Genomic DNA, 23,200 nt, shown 5'->3' on the forward strand with positions numbered 1-23,200 from the left:
TTCTATTGTTTTCTTCTATTTCTTTGCACTGTTCATTTAAGAAGGCATTCTTATCTCTTCTAGCTATTCTCTGGAATTCTGCATTCAATTGGGCATATCTATGTTTTTCTCCCTTGCCTTTCGCTTCCCTCCTTTCCTCAGCTATTTGCAAAGCTTCCTCAGACAGCCATTTTGCTTTCTTGCATTTCTTTTTCTTTGGGATGGTTTTGGTTGCTACCTGTTGTACAATGTCACGAACCTCTGTCCATAGTTCTTCAGGCACTCTGTCTATCAGATCTAATTCCTTAAATCTATTTGTCACCTCTACTGTATATTCAACAGGGATATGATTTAATTCATACCTGAGTGGCCTAGTGCTTTTCCCTACTTTCTTCAGTTTGAGCCTAAACTTTGCAAGGAGAAGCTCATGGTCTGAGCCACAGTCACTCCTGGTCTTTTTTTTACTGACTGTATAGGGCTTCTCCATCTTTGGCTGCAGAGCATATAGTCAATCTGATTTCTGTGTTGACCGTCTGGTGATGTCCATGTGTAGAGCCGTCTCTTGGGTTGTTGGAAAAGAGTGTTTGCTATGACCATCGTATTCTCTTGACAAAATTCTATCAGCCTGTGCCCTGCTTCATTTTGTACTCCAAGGCCAAACTTGCCTGTTATTCCAGTTATCTTTTGGCTTCCTACTTTAGCATTCCAATCCCCCATGATGATAAGGACATCATTTTTTGGTGTTAGTTCTATAAGGTGCTGTAGGGCTTCGTAGAACCGGTCAATTTCATCCTCTTCAGCACTGGTGGTTGGGGCATAGACTTGGACTACTGTGATATTGAATGGTTTGCCTTGGATTCGAACTGAGATCATTCTGTCATTTTGAGGATTGTATCCCAGTATTGCTTTTCCTACTCTTTTATTGACTATGAAGGCTACTCCATTTCTTCTGAGGGATTCTTGTCCGCAGTAGTATACCTGATGGTCATCTGAATTAAATTCACCCAGACAGGAGATAGAGAGGGCTATTCAATTTTAACAAAGGTGGCCTATTTGACCCCTCTTTCAAACCAGCAGTCCTGTCTGTCCAGAATGTGAACTTTGCTGTCTTCAAAATAGTGATTTTAGATTCTTTCAATATTTTGTTAGTAAAATCAAGGCAAAGTCATACAATTGATCACTTAAGTTTGGTCTCAACTGCTTTATGGGGCTCAGTCTTCATCTAGCACATCTTTACTTCAATGAAATTATCAGTAATTCTTTTCCTGGTGAGACTACTTATAGATTTCTTTATGTGGGGCAGCTTTTAAAAAAACTCTGTCTGATGATGATAGTACAAGCAGACCATGTTGCAAGCATTTTCCACTTGTTGTGTGCTTAGTCAAGCTTCATTAGCATTTTCATTAGCATTTTAGAGCACTACCTTGATTCTAATCAATGCCACATTCTGTCAGATTAGGACAGGGGTATCAAAGTGCCAGCCCGTGGACCGGTTTCATCATACCTTGGTGGAGCAGTGGGCTAATGCCTCCTTAAGTAACACCAGCTGCCTGCAATTAGTGCAGGTTCGAGTCCCACCAGGCTCAAGGTTGACTCAGCCTTCCATCCTTCTGAGGTAGGTAAAATGAGGACCCAGATTGTTGGGGGCAATAAGCTGACTTTGTAATAATGCCGTTTGGGGGGGGGGCGAAAGCCCTAATAAGAAGGCATATACATAGAATGAAGGTTATTGCTAAGCACATTGGTTTGTGCTTAAATTGTAAGCCGCCCTGAGTCTTCGGAGAAGGGCGGGATATAAATGGGATTAAAAAACAAAATACCGAAGCTGCACCCACCCCATTGCTGGCAATGCAAAAAGAGTCACGATACGTTGCAACACATCAATTGATGTGGTGAGTTTGACACCGGTGGATTAGGAGCCTTCTGAATGGCAGATTCTGAAAGATTATTTCTGTCCTTAAATGCCTGCTATCTTCAAACTACCTGTGACTCCAATACAATTGCAAATTCAAAAATATAAGCAATGATGAATTGAAAAAAGGAAATTTGCATACTACATTATTTCCCCTTTGATGCTTGCTCATATGGGGAAAATGTATTTTAAAAAATCCTACTCATCTATCACTGGTCAACATTGTCTCTGCTCCAATATTCAATCTCTTAATGACAGTGTTTAGGAAGCCACCACACATACTTGACAGAAATGTTCCAGTTGCTTTAGGTAAAGCCCAAAGTTTAGAGAAGTCCAGGAATAATTTGACAAGAGAATCTCTAATGTGGATACTCTCTTTCCCCCCAAAATAATAAAGTCTACTAAGGAATGTTAATTGACTAAGGTTGTGAAAATGGGGGAAATAGAAGATAAATAGAATGGAATTGCTGGACAGCAGCAGGTTCTGTAGTAAATTGCAATACATATTTGGAAATTGTGATAAGTTTCTGACATGAAAAGCACTTTTGCATAAGGAATAAAACCACATGTGGATCTCTCCAATTGTGTTGATTTCTGATGTAGGACTAGAAACTGCTGGTTGTTGCTAAAGTACAACTTCCAGCATTGCTGTTTATTGGTGTTACCAAATGGAGCTACTCAAAGTTATGATTCAGAAATATCTACAGGACTTTAGGTTTCCCACCTTGATCTTAGAGAGAGTGCACTGACATATTGTATGTTACTGAACACATTGAAATTAGTGTATAAGTCCTGGTAGGATGGGAATATAAACAAAATCAGCCATTCCTTTTTTAAAAAAGGGGGGATTAATGAGTAGAGGTTGACCCTTTCTAACTCACTGGATGTAAACATGTGATTTTCCTAGCAGCTATGTGGACATGGTATGTCAATATCGTCTAGTGACATGTTATCTAAATAACAATGTATTTCCTATGTTCTCTCATCCATGCACTAACTAGGTTCAAACTTGTTTATATTTTGAGATCTGCCTTGGGACACAAGTCAGTCACAAGGGAGCCCAAGTCAAAACGCATCACTATTCAGGCTCTGGAGCCAAGTCTTAAAAGTTATTAGGAGATACCTGAAAGATCTATCTGACTGAAAGTAGCAGTCAGGAGAGTCAATTACACAATTAAAAAAATGAAGTTAGAATCCACTGTCAAAAGAAAATATTCATATATGAGGAATAACATAAAATGAATTTGAGCACAATGTGATATAGCCCATTTCTTAGGAAGAGGTAGATGCCTGTTCTAAAAATATGCATATCCATAATGTGGGCAGGAAGAACTAACAGGCCCATTCTTCCTTGTTCTGCAACTGCAAGAGGCTAACCAACAAGAAAAGCAAGTATATACATTAGAGGCTAGTCCAGCATGCTTCTGACAGAGTTTATTGGCATTGTATATGAGACATGCATTTGTTAGATGTTGTGGCCAGTCCTATCCTCCCATTGTATCTATTTATCACAAAATAACCAGTGTTAGCACCATCTCTGAGGATCCACCCATTTATTTTCTGGACTGAACTAATTGTCATCTAAGATAACATATGATGTTTGGGAGGTCCCTAACTGTAACTTTCTTCTCCTAAGAACAGCTCCACTTTTTTAATAAGATTCCTTGATGTTTAGTTTTTTGTGCTACTGTGATTTGACAAATGAATCTGGGAACAACCTTTTGCAAGCTCTCCCACATTTCCACAGCTATTCTAGGCCACAGGCACAATTTCCAAGAACATTGACAAATCCCACAGATAAAATATTCTCACGTCGAGAGGCAACTTAATTTTTTTTCTTTCTCTCTCTTTCTCTGTCCATTCCTGTCTCTGTTTGATAAACGGCTTGATGTGAGTTTTCAATTGGAACCATATGACGTTCTGGAGGCATCTCTTGCATAACCAACAGCCCTATGCGGTTGGTTATGGCTTGTCTTCTGTAAATTATTTTATTTTTTTAATACAGAGAGGAAATTAGAAAAGGAATCCAGTGATCTCCAAATCAACTGGAATCTTGCTTCATGGTCAAAATGGTCTGTGGCAGCTGGAGCCCAGTTCCATTTTCCTACTTTGCTCATGATTTAACTCTGGAATTCTGTGTGTTTGCTTTGTAAGTTGTTCTCTTTTTTTGCATATATGGTGGAAATGACTTATTTGTAAAAATGTTTTCCAGTGCACACATCCCTAAACCCAAGCATTTTACCTCAAGAGCTGTTATTGTGTGAAAAAATGAGAGGAAGGAACACAACGAACACAGCATTGAACTCAAGAACAAATAGTGGGTAATAAATCAAGCAAACAGATCAAATATTTTCCCTAGCAGAGATCTACCCAATTAAACACCATCCTAGTGGGTGTAAAGAGTAAGGAAGATGATCTTGATGAATGCATGCAAGTTGTAATGCCTGAGTCAGGGGACAAGACATATTTTATGTGCATAACAGACAGATAAACATTCAGAAGTAGCTGAGGTAGACACCTCCCTATGTACAACACAATCACACTTGCAAAATTTTGTTACCATATTATAGTCAATCTCAATAAAAGAAGTTTTAGTCTTCTTGACAAACTACTATCAACTTTCTTCAAATAAAGCAAAACAAATCTTTATGGCCTTGCTGAAACTAGAGGCTTTTGCAGATACTAAAATCTTTTGCATGTGTCATGGTTTCATCCAGTTTGGAAGGAAGGTCACAAGTGCTGTGGCAAACAAGTTGCTGTACATGCCTTGTTCCAGGCATGGGGATCAGAATGTTGGTTAGAGCCCATAAGTGATTGTGTTGATGGTTGTTTGTTGTTTTATCTTGGCTGCTGGTTGTGTACTTATTTTGTGTTCCTTGGTGGTTCTTTTAATTGGTAGTTGCATAGAATCACTTTGATGAAAGGGTGGCCATATAAATTGAATAAAAATAATGCTGCCTACAGAGGTATCAGTGATAAGTCTGTGCCAGTATAAAATACTGTTTTATGCCAAGTCAAACAGTTGACACACTGGGCATAATATGCCAAGTTGCACAACTTTTTCCAGGCCAAGGACCATGATTGAAATTTGAATATCAGGTAAAGAACTGCACTGTAATAAAAGAGTGAGGGAAACTATGGAAAAAAATCTCATTTAAACATTGACAGTAACATTTAACTAACATTGCATTCTGTTTTCCCTTCATTCCCTTCAAAATAATCCAACTTGGAGACAATTTTTGCATGTCTGTGGAAGCTTCATCCAAAGCTTTGGAGGCCCAGGGCCAGAGCCTGTTCAGTTTTGATAAATACTAATTGGCAGCATTCATACTAGAATCCCCCAAACACTAAGCTACAGATGCTAGAAAGTGATCCTGAAAGGAAATGTTTTACCAATTATACCTCTTCCCCAGTGCTTTTTTTGTAAAAGAAAAAGGTGCCGGAACTCACACGTGTCATACAACCCACCTTGCCTAGCCTACAAGGTTCCATCCAAAAAAGGTGCCGGAACTCCGTTCTGAGTGTTCTATGACAAAAAAGCCCTGCTCTTCCCCATCAGAAATTTCATGACTTATCTCCAGCTTCTGGGTGTCACTGTGACTCATTTTGTTGACAAGTAATTAAATGTACCTTTGTGTTGCTTTATTATGCAACTCTTTTGGAAAGGAATTATCAGGGAAAGTAGCTAGAAGCAGCTTAAGGTAATTATGAGATGCCCAGCACAAATCTCAAATGTAATGAGATAGTTGGACTGGAAATTTTTTTATCCTGGGTAAATGTCCAAATCGGATGCCAATAGCATTTAAGCAAAAGCCATATGGCACTTCCAGGGCTTTTTGTGCAAAACCACACTGTAAAAACTTAACCTGATAAAGAAACATATTGCTCTTGGGTCAACTAAGATACTTGGATGAACAGTAGGATAAAAATTTCCAAGTAATAAAATAAGATTTGGCTCCTTCTTGTTTGCTTCTGCCCAGGAAGGGTCTATGAGCCAAGTCAACATAAAACAAAGGGAGAGGAAATATGTATACTCTAAAACAAAGAACTTTGTCTCAAAAATAATTAGCAACAGTTCTATTATATCAAAAGCAATTTTCTTGATAATTAAGCAGAATTAAGGTCCCCCACTTTTTAATATGAATTCATGCAAATAACTTCCTTATCCATGAAAGTCTACAGTATACCACAATATTTTTAATGGTCTTTGAGATATAGCAGGGACCTTTTTCTTTAGAGAGTAGCCAGCAATCATCATCATCATCATATAGAAAAACCAAATAATGTATTTGTTTAGCTTTGTTTTATCCTACCTAAAAGAACATGTTAAGTTGTTACATTTTTATAACAAACTCAATAAGTAAACATATTGGTGAATAAAGTTATGAAATATTCTGCTTGGATTTATTTCAGATCAAAGAAATTGCTGTTCTATGTTATAATTCCTGAAACATTTTTCAAAGTTTAGATTAATTTGGGGGTTGAAAATGAGACAATTTCAGAAGACTGGGTGTTTCCCATTGAATTATTTCTACTCAGTTATTTTGGTGGAGGTTATTCCCATGTAAAAGAGTATAGCCACCAAAGAGAGGTATTTCTAGCAGGACTACCCAATTCTGTAATAGCTTTGTTCCCTATGCCATCCATCTGGTAAACTCACAAGATTCATTTTTCTCACCATGCTCATGTATACATAACCCAAACTGTTTTTTTCTCTGTCTCATATAATATATGTGGGTAGATGCATAATTCTGTATTTTTTATTTATTTATTTATTTTATTTATTTGTTTATTTATTTATTTATTTATTTCATATTTATGTAGTGTATATCAGAGGTGGTGAGCCTTTGAGAGCTGTATGCAATGAAATTTCATTTTAATGTATGCCATTAGTGTACATTCAAAGTGACAATAAAGTTATTATTCTATTCTATTCTATTCTATTCTATTCTATTCTATTCTATTCTATTCTATTCTATTCTATTCTATTCTATTCTATTCTATTCTATTCTATAATGTTATTACTGCATTCTATGCTTGTCTCTCAGAAATACATTGCATGGAATCTTCAGGTATCAATAAAGTTGTTGCCTTGATCAGAAGTTGAGTCATTTGCTACTTGGTTTTATTTGACTGTTCCCTAACTTTGTTGATTTTCACTGTTGAGCAAAAGGAACTATAATTTTTATTATTGCTATTCAATACTTAAAATTCCTCTTGTTCAACAATGGAAATTAACACTGATTGGGACCAGTCAAGGCCTGATTCAGAGATTCAAGAGCTGGGCACAAATATGATTAAAAAGACCCCAACCCAATCAAATGTTGGATCAGAATTTGAAATTTGCATACTTTTACCAAGGTTTGCTGGCTTCATTTCTTTCGTATGCTATAGAGGCTCTAATTAGGACAAAAGTCATTTCACATATAATTTTTTTCTCTGGAATGTAATTTTTTTAGATGCCCAAGTTCTTTTTTCAATTATGCACCAGTTTAGAAATTAATAGGAAGTTTGGAAACTAAAATGGAAATGGATCCTCCACGTTTCAGTGATCACACAGCTATAAACAAATAGTACAATACAATAGTTGGAAGACATCCATTCTCATCAGTTAAACAATGTTCTGAAGATATTACTCACTTCTGTATATGAATAGTTTTTTTTAACACATAATCAAGAATTCCAATAGGAAATTTTGAACACATATGCTAGCTTGTAGGTTTCATTTCATTTCTTTCTTATTTAAATGTGTCAGATGACATGAATGTAAAATTGAGATACAGCCTTTTTTAAAAAAAAAAAGCAATTTCAAAGTTTATATTTAATCAGGACTTAACTGGATGTTTCTTCTTTTTCTTTTTCCTCAGTTATAAATAATATTTTTGAAAACAAAGAAAATTGATAGCCTTTCTCATACTAAATGATACTATCATTTAACAAAAAGGTAGGATAAAGTCCAGATATCAAAAATACATTGTGAATTTGAATGAAGAAATAGGCAGCAGCTAGGTTCACTGAGACTAAATGACTAAGCCGAATTAACGTCATGATCCAGGCTTTCCAGACAAAATGTGAATGAAAAGCAGAGTTAGATGAGGAAAGAGCAGAGACAAGAAAATATGCGTGTTTATTTATACTAACTTTAAAAAAAGAGATAATTTTGTACCATAAGGACTCTTAGTTTTCTCCAAAACCACTAAATGCCATCACCAGAAGTTCCACTAGGAGCAATAACCACAATGCACTATCTCAAGGCAGCATTCTTCTGCAGAAACCATTACATTTTCTCTGTCTCAAGGCTGCGTTGCATACCAAGCAATTCTATCATTTGATGCTCTCCACTTACAAAGACTCCATTGAGTTAGACTAAAGGTAAATTTTGGAACATTTTGCACACTGTAGAGATCATTTCCAACATCCATGACATTTGTCAATGGTTTTTATACTTAGCATCCCACACAGTATGGGCTCTTGGCCTAATGGCCTTGCCATACATATTTTTGTATTGATTCACTATTCATTTGGGGTGTAGGGAGAGTGGAGCAAGAAGGATTTGCTAAACTGGGTACACCAAAATAATAATTTAAAAAGAGTTTGTTTAGATGTAAAAGTCTGGTTTAAGTCAGTTCAACTTGGCACAGACATTTTGGGTTGAGCTGTTTATACAATGAAGCAATGTTTGCTCTCAAGATCAAGTGAGCTATCTCCATTTGCCCAGCTCCACCTGTATGCATCTGAATCTAAGTAGTTATTATTTCTTTGTGATGCATTTGCCGAGCACTTGTTCAATACTTAGTATGGATTAATAGCATCTCAGCTCACCTGGACCTTCTCTGCTGCGTTTGCACAAGCAACGTATTGTTTTTAAAAAGTAATTAAACAGTGGGTGTTTCATGACTCAGCCACAATTAAGTATGTTCTTTCCTGAATATTCTCCTGGCATAGTGCAATCAATAATAAGACATGAAGCAGATCTTGACTGAAAAGCTGGACATGGGAATGGATTCCTAAAGTATGAGCTATAAACATTATGACTAGTATTTTAAATCTCCAAAAAAATCTTGACAGACTTGAACAATGGGCCCTATCCAACAACATGAAATGTAATGTGGAGAAAAGTAAGTTTTTACAGCTAGGCAGGAAAAAATCAAAGGTACAAGTACAGATTAGGCAAAACCTGGCTCAGAAACAGTAGCTGTGAGAAAGACCTAGGAGTCCTAGTGGACGATCACTTAAACATGAGCCAGCAGTGCGCATCAGCAGACAAAAAAGCTAATAAAATCCTTAGTTGTAGAAACAGAGGAATAGAATCAAAGTCACATGGAGTATTAATACAGCTTTATAAATCCTCAGTAAGAGTTTCTGGCACCTTTTTTGGTGCCTTGTAGAGTAGGCAAGGTGGGTTGTATGATGTGTGTGAGTTCCGGCACCTTTTTTTTTTTTTTTTTACAAAAAAAGCACTGAGTAAGACCATACGTGGAATACTGCATCCAGTTTTGGTCACCACATTACAAGAAAGAAGGTGAGACTTTTGAAAAAATGCAAAGAACAATTAAGATGATTTAAGGGCCTGGAGACAAAAACATACAAAGAACGGTTGCAGGAATTAGGTATGGCCAGTCTAGAGACAAGAAGGACTAGGGGTGACATGATAGCAGTATTCCAGGAATTCCAGGCAACCTGGAATTAAGGAGAAACTTCCTAACAGTGAGGACAATTAACCAGTGGAACAGTTTGCCTTCAGAAGTTGTAAGTGCTTAACATTCAGAAAACCATGATCATGGCATCCGGCCCTCTCAATTCCTGGCAAATAGATGGGGAAGAAATGGAGGTAGTGACAGATTTTATTTTCCTGGGCTCCAAGATCACTGCAGATGGAGACTGTAGCCAAGAAATTAAAAGACGCTTGCTCCTCGGGAGGAAAGCCATGACAAATCTAGACAGCACACTAAAAAGCAGAGACATCACCCTGTCAACAAAAGTGCGTATAGTCAAGGCTATGGTCTTCCCAGTTGCATTGTACGGCAGTGAAAGTTGGACCATAAGAAAGGCCGAGCGCCAAAGAATTGAGGCCTTTTAGCTATGGTGCTGGAGAAGACTCCTGCAAGTCCCTTGGACTGCAAGGCGATCAAACCGGTCAGTCATAGAGGAGATCAACCCTGACTGCTCTTTAGAAGGCCAGATCCTGAAGCTAAAACTCAAATACTTTGGCCACCTAATGAGAAGGAAGGACTCACTGGAGAAGAGCCTAATGCTGGGAAAGGTTGAGGGCAATAGAAGAAGGGGATGACAAAGAATGAGGTGGCTGGATGGAGTCACAGAAGCAGTAGGCGTGAGCTTAAATGGACTCCAGAAGATGGTAGAGGACAGGAAGGCCTGGAGGAGCATTGTCCATGGGGTCACGATGGGTCAGACACGACTTCGCAGCTAACAACAACAACAACAACAAGGATCCAATGATCGTTTTGAAAGAAGGGGAAGATGGCGCCTGACTGATTTTTTTTTCTTTTTAACAAGAAGCGAAAGTGTTTTTCTTTAAAGTAAAGTGACTGTTTGAACTGAGTTGGAATATGTAAAATGGACTTTTAAACCTTAAAAGAGCTATTTATAATTTGGAGGTGCTAAAAAGTTATTTTCCAAATCTGGTTATTTCACAGTTTAACTACAAAGTACTAGAAAGTGAAAGTGTGTATTGAAAGTCATTAGTTGCAAAAATGGCTCCCAAACCGCATAGACCCGTTTTTAAAAGTGTGGAGGCATTGTTTGTTCAGCAATCTGGAACACAGTCTTTGAAGTCCCCCCCCCAAAGCTGCTGCATCTGTATTGACTTTAAAAGATTTACAATATGCTCTATACGATGCCTTAAAAATTCAGTCTGAAAAAATATTTGAGAAGGTGGCAGAATTTATTGGAAAGGAGAGCAAGAAAATAAGGGAGGATACTTTGATGGCACTTCAAGTGTTTTCAGGCTGTATTGAGAATCTGGATGAATGTGTGGAAGAAGTGAAACAAAATAATCTGATGCTGGAGGCTAAAATGGGTGAAGTGGAGAATAAAACGGAAAAACTTAAAGATGAAATGATGATGATGCAATATAGAGATATGGAATTTGCCCTGAGGATCAGAGGTTTGAAAGAAAATCTGCAGGAGAATCTGGAAGAGATGTTGGTGGATGCCCTGGCGCCTATTTTGGGGTTTCAACTTGAGGATTTTTTTGAGAAGATAGATAAAGTATTTCATGTTAATTCTTGGATTGCTAAACAAAGGAAACTGCCAAGGGATGTGGTTGTGTATTTTACAAAGAGAAAAATTAGAAATGAGATCATTCAAATCTCTTAGAATAAAAGACTTAAAGTGGCTAATCAGGAGGTTTTGATTCTGAAAGAGATTCCTCCAAGAATTTTGAGAAAAAGGAAAGATTTTTTCTTTCTGACAGATGAATTAAAGAAACAACAGCTTCAGTTTAGGTGGGAGATACCAGTGGGGATTGTGGTGAATTATTCTGGAAAAAGATATTGTCTTGATACAGTAGGGAAGGCACGTGATTTTTATTCTAATGTATTGAAAGCAGGCTTACCATCATCCTCAGAAGTCAAAAAGGAAAGGAAGAAGGAGAGCGACAGTTACAAGAAATAGTTTTGGAAGCTGTGCAATCCTTGGTTTTATTTAAAGATCTTAAGATTCAAGAAGGACACGGGCTGCATTTAGATTTAAGGAATAATAATAATAACAGTAGAGATTAATGGAGGACTTTGATAGAAATAAGATTTAGAAATGGAACTTGTTAAAGATTGTAGGATAATCAAGATCTAATAATGGTGGATATTTGGGGATGGTATTTACAGTAGAACTTAAAAATTAGTATGTACGTATTTAAATTGTTAGTCTAAATCTTGAAGATGTGGTTGTGATGATGCAATGTATTATTATGTATGGTTGAATTGTAAAAGATTATAATTTTTAAAAGTTAACGTAATTTAGTGGAATATGCAAGATCTTTAAGAAAAAGATATTTATAATTAATAGAGCCTTGGTGGAGCAATGGGCTAATGCCTCCTTAAGTAACACCAGCTGCCTGCAATTAGTGCAGGTTCGCATCCCACCAGGTTCAAGGTTGACTCAGCCTTCCATCCTTCCGAGGTAGGTAAAATGAGGACCCAGATTGTTGGAGGCAATAAGCTGACTTTGTAATAATGCCGCTTGGGGGGGGGGCGAAAGCCCTAATAAGCAGGCATATACATAGAATGAAGGCTACTGCTAAGCTTGTAAGCCACCCTGAGTCTTCGGAGAAGGGCGGGATATAAATGGAATTAAAAAAAAATAACTATAGTAGAATTTTTGGTACTGTTATATTGGAAGAAGGTTGATTTGTTTATTATAGAAGAATGGATTTTGAAACTTTTGAATTGGAGATATATTATGATGTTTAAGGAGAGTTAAAGCGCGACTGGATTTAAAGTGTAATTATAGTTAGTATATTTTAGATTAAGACTGTGAAAATAATACCCTGTATTCTGCTTTGGGAAGTCGGGGGGGTCTGGGGGAGGTAGGGGTTTTGGGTGGGTTAGGGTATGGGTTAGAGGTAGGGGGATGGGGTTTATGTTCAAAAATGTACTTTAAAACTTTTTAATAAAAAAGGTGCTTCATCACTGGAGGTTTTTTTTTTTAAAAAAAGACTGAACAGCCACCTGTCTGAAATGGCATAGGGTCTCCTGCTTGAGCAGAGGGTTGGACTCAAAGACCTCCAAAGTCCCTTCCAGCTCTATCCTGATTGATATTTTTATAGATCTATTGTAACTCAGACAAGGCATATTGAATAAACACCCCAATATTTGTCCAGCTCTTCGACTATATGTGAAGACTTTGAAAAGAAGACAAGCAAGCAAACAACCCCACCTAAAGATGCTAGAAATATTTGGTCAAAAATAAATAAACAAAAAAACCCAGGAAAACTATTATTCATATAGCTGTACAACCTTATATAATTGGATAGGAACAGAAGTTATTTTGCCTTCAAATGCAGTCAAGCAAAATCTAAAAGCAATTGTTCTCCTATTTTTGTTCCAGGAGTTATTTATTAGGAGGTGGGCTGCTTCTGAAATGGAGGCTCCACATTGCTACCATGACTATTGGCCACTAAGACATATTTTCGCACAAACTTGTATAACTCTAATAACTGATCTATGGCGGTCAGTGTGGTAGACTATTTCACAGCACAATGCTATTTGTCCCAGTAAATTTTACATTTATTTTCATTGCACACTGCGAAATACAGCATTTTTTTATTTCTATCCTGCACCTATACCAATGAAAAAGTGCTACAATAAAAATAAAAGGATGTTAAAGAAAATGGGGGTTTTGGACTACCAGACTGGGAAACATATTATCACGCAGTGGCGCTAACCTGGATTAGAGAATGGATCTTAAAGAATAAAAGACTATTAACTTTACAAGGCCATGATTTGCAATTAGGCTGGCACGCATTCCTATGGAATGAGAAACAAGGGCTATATCAACATTTTCAAAACCATCGAATTAGACAAGTGCTACTTAAAATTTAGAATAAAATTAGAAAACAAAATTACATTAAAGTACCAGTCTGGTTGTCTACCCTTGAAGTGATAGTTTATCCAAATTTGTTTAATTTGGAAAATAGCACTACATACAAAGATATTACGAATGAAGTGGGAGAATTGAAATCTAGACAGGAACTAGAACAACAAGGGATAAAATTGGAATGGTGGGCTTATCTACAGATACAAACATGATATGGGAAAGATAAGAAAGAGTGGGGGATAAATATTCAAGAAACTGCATTAGATAAAATTTTATTGGGGCCAAATGAGAAACAAATAAGGAAATTGTATAAGTAGTTTGCTATTGGGGTATAAAATGATTGAGGAACAAGTTAAAGAACCAATGCTGATATGGGCTAAAAATTTGGGACATGGCATTGATCTTGATATATGGCAAACTCTCTGGGATAGAAATAAAAAGATAACGCTATTTTTCCAGAAATGGAAAAATAGTGAAATACCGGACGAAAGTGAAGTGGTAAATAAAATTTGGGCATGTGCAGAAATGGACAAGTTAACTTTGGAAATTAAAAATAAAGATCAGTCAGATTACTACAAAATTTGGAATATGTTTTACTTATGGTGGGAACAGAAAGGAAGGTCTCAATAGTAATATACAGGATGCTGATTTCACATATTACTAGAATAAGGTGGTTGATAAGATTGAATATTGTATAACTGTATATAAATGATACTGGGACGCGGTGGCTCAGTGGGTTAGGACACTGAGGTTGTCGATCAGAAGATCGGCAGTTTGGTGGGTCGAATCCCGAGTGCCGCGTAGCAGAGTGAGTGCCTGTTACTTATATTACATTTTTATATTTATTAAACTTATATACCGCCCTTCTCCCGTAGGACCCAGGGCAGTTCACAAGGCAATTAAAACAACATTGCAATAAAAAAATTAATAGCAATTAAAATAGATTAAATTTTCCTTAATTAAAATCTAAAACCCCTATAACTCTGATTAAAAACCCAATTACAATAAGTTAAAAAATTAAAAAAAATCCTCAGTCCTGGCCGGAAAGCTCAAAGAGCCAGGTCTTCAGGTCCCAGTGGAACGAACGAAAATCAGGGGCAGTCCTAAGCTCTACGGGTAACTGGTTCCAGAGGGCAGGAGCGCCGACAGAGAAGGCCCTCCCCCTGGGTGTTGCCCACCGGCAATCCTTTGCCGGCGGCACCCTGAAAAGGCCCTCCCTGTGGGAGCACACAGGATGAAGGGAACTTGATGCCGGCAGCAGGTGTTCCCAGCTTCTGCCAACCTAGCAGTTCGAAAGCACGTAAAAAATGCAAGTAGAAAAATAGGGACCACTACAGTGGGAAGGTAACAGCGTTCCGTGTGCCTTTGGCGTCTAGTCATGCTGGCCACATGATCACGGAGACGTCCTCGGACAAGCACTGGCTCTTCGGCTTTGAAATGGAGATAAGCACTGGCCCCTAGAGTCAGAAACGACTAGCATACATGTGCGGGGGAACCTTTACCTTTACCTATATAAATGATATGTACATAAAGTGTATATATACATATAAAACACAAAAATGATGTAAAACAAGAAGAAATGTTAAACCGTTAACACCTTGTCCAAAGTTTTAAATAATAAAATTTGCAATATTTAAAATAAATAAATAAATAAATAAAAGGTATTTAAAATACCTGCTCTTTCTTTCTCCTTTTCCGATAGTCTGAGTTATCATTTCACATGTCTCAAATCTCATTTCATCCGTACTTCTTAAATTTAAAATCTCTGAATCTTAGATTAAATTTTTTCCAATCCTTGTGCAAATGATGGTTTTTCAGATATTGATGGATATCAGTAAAACCAATTACTACAGGGGAATTCTTCTTGTTGTATTGAATGTACTGTCTGACCTAATCTCTTAGTGGCTCTTTATTTGTGTTTTTTAAAAAGTATTTATTTAATCCCTCTTTTATTGCTTTATAAGCACAAAAAATATTTAATACTCCTCCCTCCTCCTCTTTTCCTCACAACAACAACCCTGGGAGGTGGGTTCTGCTGAGAGACATGACTGGCCCAAAATCACCCAGCCGACTTTCATCCCAAAGGCAGGATTAGAACCCACAAGTCTTCTGGCTGTTAGCTTGGTGCCTTAAGCACTAGATCATAATGGCTTATTATATTTATATGTATATAATTCAATAATTTCTGTGACATGCCCACATTGTTCATCAGCACTGCAAGAAAAAAATTCCAGAAAAATTGTGTGGAACATGCTGGAACATTAGTTTCAGATGCTGAGATGATGTTCTCTTACTATTCCACCCCGCCACTCCTCAGCCTCCCAGCTTTCCACGTGCCTCATTCTTTTGCTCTGCTTCACAGCTGATGTCTAAGTTTTGCTCCATTAATAGTTTTTTTTCCCTATTCTGCAGGCAGATGCATGATAAATGCCTAACATCTCAGCTATTTTCTTCTTTTCTGCCTCCAATTCCCTTTTTTAAATTTTTTTAACACAAAACATAATTTCTTCCAGCAGTGATCCACAATGGCACTGTCTACAATCTTGCATAAAATTTATGTTTAAGGACCTAAGATGATCCATCTCTGGTAAATAATATTTGTTTTTACTACTTCCCCTCTTCCTTATTTTTCTTTTAGCTTCCTATATAAGATACACAGAGAGGCACTGTGTTTTTGTGGTGAGAAAAGAATGTCAAAGATGAAGGGAACTGTGGATTTTTTTTTGTGTGTAAAACCACAATAACTTTAAATGAAGCACATATATATGTAGTGCATGTAAGGACCAAGAATGGCCCATGCAAAGATCATATTTTATTGTTTTAAATAAGCAGAGTTTTCTGCCAAGAAGAATAAATTTATTAAAAACTTCAATTTAGGAAGGATATTGTTGTGTAGCTGGTTCTTTGCAGGCATTGAGCGAGATGGAAGGTTCAAAACAGCAACATGCTTTATTGAAGGTCAGAACAAACAGAAGCAACAAGGGAACTGCTGTGCAGCTACTTATACAGTTGGCCAATAGGCGGCGACCAAAAGGTTTGAAGCATTGCTTTCCCACCCAAAAGACCTACTTAGCCAGCTGGAGACAACCAGTCTGGGCCGGCTAGCAACCGTTACAACATCTGCGTGAACTAGCACTTAGCAATTGAATGCAAGCAATTAGCACACAGTGCAACAAGAGCAAACACTTATAACATATACAAAAGGGCAATGCATTACAGATAGTAACAAACTAGAGCATGTACAGAAGACAACAATTAAGAAGATAATGAAGAAAAAATAAAATAATTTGATAATTGAAGAAAAAAGGGAAAGTTGCATGGTTGGAGACATTAGATATGTTTAGTTTTGTGAAGACAAGATTGTAAGGAAACATGATAACTGTCTCGAAGATCTGACCCGATTCCTCAGAGTTGTTTCATAAGACAGGCCAAGAAACAAGATTTAAATTACAAGTAAGTTTTTCCTGTACACCAGGAAAAAGTTCTATTGAAAAGAGGGGTTCAGGTGATTGCCCCAGGAAGTGGTGGGCTCTCCTTCACTGGAAGTATTTAAATGGGGACTGAATGGACATCTGTTGGAGATGCTATAGTAGAGGTTTCCTGCCCTATTCAGGGGATTGGGCAAGATAACCTCTAGCTCAAACTTTTCATTCTCTGTTCTTAGGATGTCATGATTTAAGAGCTACTAATGCCAAGCAGAAACATAAATCTTCTGCAGACTTTCTGCCAGTTCTGATTCAACTTCAACAAAAGATGATCTGCATTAGAACACCCTTGCAAGATTCTGTTCTTGAGTTATGAGGTGTGTGTGTCTAATATGACTTTCTTTGTATAATATTTCCAGTGCTGTTCAGTCTCCTTTCTTAAATCCCCAAATAAGTCATCATGAGGACATCCCTCCTCTGGGCTTTGTAAATAATACAGCTACTATAATTGTAACTTCTAAAAGGGAATTCCGTCCTTGAGAAATTGTCACAGAATTTCTCATTTTTTCCTAAAGAGATTGAAATAAGATCTCCAATGATTTGTGGTCAGCTTTACCAATAATATTAGATATTGCAGTCTTTTCCTCCTTCCTCATCTCTTACACCCCTGAAAGGCCAGTTAGTAAAAGTCTTCAAAAGCTACATCTGGAGTTTCCCTTCCTTGTGAGCTTCTGGTTTCACAGGGGAGAATGGATTATGGCCTGCCTTTTGTTTAAACATATTCCTTTGGATACATATGTTGTACAACTTTAAAGCCCTTGAATCACGTCAGTTCATTAACAATGGCATCAGCTTATTTCATATGGCAAGTATAAAACAATTATCTAAAGGGGTAACTTCTCGGTGAGGACATTAGTTTTATAGTAGCTAATAAATTTATTGAAAGCTGCTATAATTTCATCAACTGTGATAATAAAATGCAGAGTACAAGTCAATATTCTTTGTGTACAATTTCCAATTTATCCGTTGTCATTATGATTGACACCCACTTATTTTACAATGTTAGAGATGTGTGTAAATGAAAGACATTTATTGCAGGTTTAATGTAGTACATTAATGTAACACAGAAATAGCAAATAAATACTTGGCCTGTATACTGTTTGGCTCCATTCAAAACCACAATGCCAATTTAATTGTGCAACTATGTTGAAAGCTTTCTTGCAGTGGCCTAAACATCTTTGCATGCATAGAGCTTGCTTCAGCTTCAGGCTTTCCATTTCAAACCCGATCTTTGCTAGCCAAATCTCTCAAAAACCTGGAGTGAATTCACACACAAGGAGCTCAGTCAACAGGTGTTTTATGTGATCGTAGTTTATTGTCTGGCTATCTTATATGAGATTCAAATCTCTGAACAATCACTAGATGGCAGAAAAGAGATAAAGAAAACTAAATTCTGGAATGCTGTGTGAATCCAAGCATTGTTACTGGTAAAATCAAGTTTATTACTTGGTATGTTGTGTGACACCAGATCATTCTGGTTTATATAGGAAATTATCACTAAACCATGTAAAGAATGGTTTACAGGTCTGTACATATCCAGATACTGCAGATTCCTAAAAGAAAACGAGTAATCAGATCAAGCTCAGTTGTAAAGCAGTTGTGAGTCAGGGACAATGCCGTCCTACTGGTAGAAATCTCCAGACCAAGTACTTTGCCCTATTCCCTTCAAAGGCGAATTGATTATTTTTTGAAATGTATTTTTTTTACTAAACAAAGTATGGAAAATATGCAGCTGGTGAACTTGGTGTCATGATAAAGTACTACACAGACTCATACATAAAAAATGTTTTTGCGCATGTAAGTAAACAAATGTTTTAGATAGCACATGTTGGTTTATTGATTGATTGATTTGATTTGATTTGACTTAATTTCTACAGCAAATCTCAGCAAATGATTCTGGATGACTCACAATGGCTTTTCTCTCTCTCTCTCAACCATTGTAAGGCATTAATCTCTCCCTGTTTCCAGTTGTCCATGGTATAGGAATCTGATTTAAATAAGAGTGAGGGGAAAACTGACTTTCTCCAAGCATTTTTTAATCGAGAATCAAGTGCTAAAGAAATTAACAAGTGTTTTATGTTTCTACGTACCTATGTACCCAAGTGAATACAATAGCCACTTTCACGGGCATTCATGAAAGGAGGGAGAAAATGACAGCATACCCAAATACACAATGCTATCATGCAAATACAACATTTGCATACACAAGTTGTAATATTTGCAATGTTATTTTGAAATTATGATGGTTTGTTGAGGATGCCTATGGGCATGAGTTATTATGATTGTCATATGATGTCTCATGAAAGTCTCTGTTCTTTAATAAAACTGCAGAACCTTTTAGATTTCATTTTTATTTAGCTTGAGCTTCCCAGCTCCATGATTTTAAATACCATAGCTCAACAATAGATGTTCAGCATAGCAATAGCACTTAGACTTATATACCACTTCACAGTGCTTTACAGCCCTCTCTACAGAGTCAACATAACAATCTGGGTCCTCATTTTACCGACCTCAGAAGGATGGAATGCTGAGTCAACCTTAAGCCGGTGAGAATCAAACTCCTGGAGTGAGCTGTGAACAATGAGCAGTGAAAATGCAGTACTGAATTTTAACCATTGTGCCACCATGGCTCAATAATATATCAACAATATATGCCACAAAAGTATCTCTCATTGCAACATTAGTTGTCAAGATTTAGGATACATGAGTCTCTTTCTGCTAAAGAGATAAATAACTTCATTAAGTATTGTAAATGTATTGGTTAGTGCCAGACACTTTCAATCATATTTTCACAATATCATATTAACAAATAATTGAAAATTTACTCTGAAAAATTAAAATTTACTACAATGTTGGAAATATACAATTTTTCAAAGTAAAGAAACACATAAATTCTGGATCAGAAAGAAATTCTCTAAATGCCGATGGAGAATCAAAGATAAACATAAAGCTCGCCATTTGCCTATTTATATTCTAGAGGCTAAAAAGGAATACTTTAATACTGATATCAGGTTTTAAAGAAGGATGTTTACAGTATCAGCCTCAATGGATTCTACTTGATTGTTCAGTAAGGATAGGTAAATATATAAAAAACTTAAAAATTAGTATATGGCTAACTAAATCTATCATAGTACAAAACACTCAAGTAACTAATCAAATACTCATTAAGGCTGGCTTGCGGTCATCATCTGACAGATTTTGATAGCTGCTACGCAAAACCTGGCAACACTGCATGTTGTAGCAAGATTGGTCTCTGCAAGCAGCAGGGAGGTATAACACTATCCTGTGCGCCCTGGGTATTTATTTATACAGTATTGGTGAGATGAGGCTAGTTCAAATGTCTCTGTAGTACAGACACTAGAAGAACACATACTCTGTTGTTTCTGTGTGTCCAGAGTCACAAGGCCATTGCTTCTCAAGGTAGAGAATTTTCCTATATTTACTTTCAAGGACAGCTGAGCAGAGGACACAACACTGGGTCAGAATGAAGGCCATCAGGTGGCTACGTACTTTGAGATTGGTTAAATATGTGATGGGGGAAGCAGAGTGCCTGTTGGATTCATTGGTAATAAAGGTTGAAGTTCTGACTAGGTGCAATTGGTGCTCAGTGGCTGGTATATATGCTATTTAATAAGAGCTTTGGCCTGGTAACATCCGGTGCTAAATAAAAAAAACCTGGAGAGAACCCCAGGGATGGTATTTCAGTTGCTACTGCCTTCTTCCATGAGGATTTAAAGTCATCCTCATAGTTAATGGGGCAAGGTCATGGGGGAAAAGGGATAGTTTAAGCCAATAGTTGTATTGTAGTAGTATCGTTGCCTGTATCAATGCATCATCTTGGGATGTTTTGAAGGAAGTTGCTCAAAACCTATTTGAAGCCAAGTACCACTATAATGCTCTGGAGGGTCTTATAAAAAAGCCAAATTATGCACTTGCAGAAGGTCATGTTTTTCTGGACAAAGAACATATTGAAGGTACACAGCTGAGGTATGCCAAAGTACCACATTCAGCTGGCATGGTTTTAAAGGGCCTAACTATTTACAGCTGACAGGCCTCCAGTGGTGGCATCATCCCCTATGAAATACATGTGACTCTCTCTCTCTCTAACAGGCTTCCTAGAAGTCTCACCCCTTCTCTCTACCTCAGCCAGCTGTCTTGTTTTTATTCTCCCTTTAATCACTGAGAAAATATATGTCCAGAACAACTCTACTTTCTGGATAAACATATCATTCTCTTCCGTTTCTATGAAAGGAGCCATGAGGAATCATCAGAGGAAAAGGGCAAACAATACTTCAATTCATAATTTATGCACACTATGAAACACAGCTTCAATTCATTTGAAGAATCCCCCAGCATAAAAAGGAAATTACTAGGAAATACTAATTTGAAGCTTAGATCATGGGTCTCAATAGCATAATGAGGAACAAGTTACAATGATTTTTTAAAAAAAACAGGCCAGCACTGATCACCCAAATTAAAGTTTCCTGAAGATATGTTCTGAGTTGAAAGAGATTCTTAGTTTTGCCGTTCATTCCAAAACATTGTCATTCATTCTTTTATCCTGAAGAGTTGTGGGACTGTGTTTTATGAATTATATCTGTGGGTTGAACTGACAGAACATAAGTGCTAAGTATTAGGTCTGCTGCATTTAGGATAAGATATTATTAAACAAAAAAACACCCTTCTCTCTTCATAATCTCAATGAACCTAGCAGAAATTTAGAAAAGTTTTTTCACACTCTGAAGATGCTTAGGAAATTCATGAGACCTTGAACAAATGTGGGCACATCCTTCCCTTCTTATTTCTTAAAGTAGGTTAGCCTTTTCAAGCTTTTATGAGAACCTGGAGAAAAGATATCAAAGTGTTAGGAACTATTTTATACAGTCAATTCCCTAAAGAGGTCGGAAGTCAGAAAAAATAGTGATTAAAAAAATAGTAGAGATGTGCTGTGTTCACACTTGCTTGAGATCTGAAGTACATCTGATAATTTTTGAAATGTGTACACCTCAATTTATCTTTATAAAGGTTATGATAATTGAAGATTTCATCACATTCTATGTCTAAATCATCATGTTACATCTCAAAGATTATCTAAACATCTGTCTATCATTTTCTGTGAAAATTGCTGTGCCTTTTACCCTCATAACGGTCTGCTTAGAAAATTGATAATAATCTTACCTCATGCTTAGAAATATCATCCCATTTTGTCAACTAATAAAAAGATTTAACCACTTATACTTTATCTTTGTTAAAGTACAGAAAAATTGAGATCCATTTTCGCAAATTTGTTACGATTCATACATGGAGCTGGATCAGACCATTTCCAGAGTAATCCAGATTAGGCTGGGCAATGACTGAACTTCTGGATCACACCCCTGAATTACACTTGGCTATTGTGCAATCTTGATCATTCATTAATACATAACAATATACACATAAATTAGAAACATACAAAGCTGCTTTCAACAGGCCAGATTCCTTACTGACTGACAAGAATTGTCCAGAACTTCAGTAGATAACATTTTTCCGGCTATATCTGGAAATGCCAGGAAATGAATCTGAAATCTTTTGCAGATAAAGAACATGTTGTAGCTTCAAGCAACATCCTTTCTCTCAAACCACGTTTTCAATAAAACTGAAAGTGATTTTACTACATTAAGACAGGGAAGCATTATTGATCCTAATGGGTATTCATTCATTCATTCATTCATTCATTCATAGCCCACCCATAAAGAGACTCTGCATGTGGAAGTGTATTACATTAAAAACATGGTTTGCAGAGCACATGAATAAATTCTGCAGCCATCAGTTGCTTGCACAAAATCTTGATTTATATTGAAATATTGAAGGAAACCAATGAGGAGTTCAGAGCTAGATTTTTCAAGAAATCAGAAAATAGTGCCTTCCATTAAAGAACACAGGACAAATTGATCTCAGTTACTTAGAATTCTCTGTTCTCATTTAGTGAAAAAGTTGGACAAGAATGAATTCTTGGACAACTGGTAAGGTTTTTCACACTACTTAAAATCATTAGAGCCTTTTCTAGTTCTCAACATAGCATCCCTCTGCCTATTCACTGGGATCCTTCCTTAGGTGCCTTCTGAAGCAAATTTTAAAAATTTGATTTAAATATCTATAATCAGCAGACAATGTGTGCAATTATTGCTTTGCACAACTGAGGGAAAACCGTTTCTCAAAAGACAAAACCTTTTCTTCAGCTTTAAGATAATCACATTTCATAACATTCTGGGAATTCTTAGCCATAATA

The sequence above is a fragment of the Vipera ursinii genome (genome assembly GCF_947247035.1).
Source record: "Vipera ursinii genome assembly, chromosome: 2".
NCBI classification, from domain to species: domain Eukaryota; kingdom Metazoa; phylum Chordata; class Lepidosauria; order Squamata; family Viperidae; genus Vipera; species Vipera ursinii.